Raw genomic sequence first — 2,082 nt, 5'->3', positions numbered from 1 at the left:
AGAAGTTTAAAAATCATTTTATTTTCTTTAAACATGTATAACTAATTTACAATCTTTTATGTCATACTAAGTCATGATATAATATTTCTTCATATTTTACATTAATAACCATTGTTTTTATATATCGTCTACAATTCTCTAATTACGTCTATTTGTTCAATTTTGTATATGATATCGAATATTCATCATAAATAGATGGTTTAAAATGCTAAAAAATTATTTACTTGGTGAATATAATACATCAAATATTACAAATACATCATTTAGTTAAATAAATAACCATAAATCGAAAATTCATACCCTCAGTGTCTAGTTTTACTTTAAATTCAGAGATTTCTTTTTCTTCTTAAATGCTTTGGAATTAAACGTTAAACACAGAAGTTGCAGCTGTTAATTAAATTTTATAAATAAAGATACTTTACCGATAGATATTTGGTCACAAATAAATTACTTTAATGATTAATTTGTTTGCTGCCAAACGAAGAAATGTGTTTTTGTATTATGACTTCAAACCCCATTTACCTATTACTGTATATTTAGGGCTCTTATATTTATCAGAAAAATTAGCGCTGAGTTTGATTCATCATGGCTTCCGACTTTTTTTTGACTAATGTCTTCGTTGCTTAGGAGTTTGCTTAAAGATAAATTTGTTATGTACACCCACCACCTAACATATCGAGTTAATAATATCATTCAATTTTTTATTTTTTTATTATTTTTAACATCAAAAGCTATTTCATTATTCAAATAAGATGGACACTGGAAATCTTAAACCGAAGGAACGTCTTTCTCTCTCATCTATGTTTCTTCTCTAAGATCTTTTATAGAGAAGAGAGAAAGCGTTCGGTTTTTTTGTTCGCCGGGTTTTGTTCCGGCTTTGTCTCCCGTTTGTCGGGCTCTGGTCTCCGGGAAGCGATGGCTTCATCAGCGTCAGCTTCGCCGGCTTTTGACTCCGGGTTACGGTGGCTTCCGCAGCACTGTTCACGCCGGCTTTACTCTGGGTTTATCCCAGATCCTCGATCCTCGCTCTTTCTTCCTTGTTTCAATCGCCTCTTGATCTGATTCTTCAACTCTTTTCCTCCCCTTGACTAGGGTTGTTACATCTTCAAGCTTACTCTTATCTTTAAAGATGTAAGATGCTTCATGCAGATTAATCAGAGTTTATTAGATTGATTGAAGGCGGTTGTTTTATCCTTCCTGTAGCGTGGATCTGACAGTCTAGTTCCATCGGCTTGAATCTCTGAAGGCTGTTCTGTTTTGAGCGGTTGCTTCTTCGGTTCATCTTCGCTGAAGGCGGAGCTCCGCCGTGTTTCTTCTCTGCCTCCGGGGGAAGTAGGAGGCTCCTCGTCTTGACCTGTGTTCATTGATCGTCGGACGATCGTCCACGTGGAAGATGACGTTCCTGGTTGCTTCCTCGACGGGTTTGATCTTGTCGGCTGAAGGCCACAAGTTTCTGTATATTGGGCCATCTGTTGGGCCTTTCACTTTAATGTTTTCTTGGGCTTTGGTTGCCTCTTTTGTCTTATTGTTTTGGGCTTCGCCATGTTGGGTTTAGTTCTTTTAATAAATCATCCAGTGACAAAAAAAAAGATGTATACTGGAAAAATAAACTAAATAGGACGACCAATATAAAAAAGTACCTTGTAGAAAGATTCTACAATTCTAACTAAAGAAGCAGTAATTGTATTCTGGTTTCAAAAAATGTTTAAATGAGTGAAACATCTTTACAGCTTGTTATTTTCTTCGTAACACTGTTTTATCGAAAATGATATGGAACATATTACTCGAAGAATATGACAAGTAATGAGAAACTAATGGTCTTTCCACACCGGAAAATAGAAAAGATAAACATGATTGATGACACACTAACACAACCAAACTAGTCTTATTTCGAAAGTAAAGTGAATTATGTGTCCCTGTTCCAGCAATAGCAGACAAACTTCTAATACCTTCAACGAAATCACGACTATAATTCTCATAGTTTATATATGTCTTTTTCTTTACTTACCTTGATTAATTTTGTCCCGAGTTAGCTTCAGTTAAGCTACCGCTGAACAAGCTTGAACTACAAATTACAAATCA

The sequence above is a fragment of the Brassica oleracea genome, chromosome C3 (genome assembly GCF_000695525.1).
Source record: "Brassica oleracea var. oleracea cultivar TO1000 chromosome C3, BOL, whole genome shotgun sequence".
Classification (NCBI taxonomy): Eukaryota; Viridiplantae; Streptophyta; class Magnoliopsida; order Brassicales; family Brassicaceae; genus Brassica; species Brassica oleracea.
The sequence above is the reverse complement of the archived record's forward strand: the minus strand, read 5'-3'. Positions refer to the sequence as shown.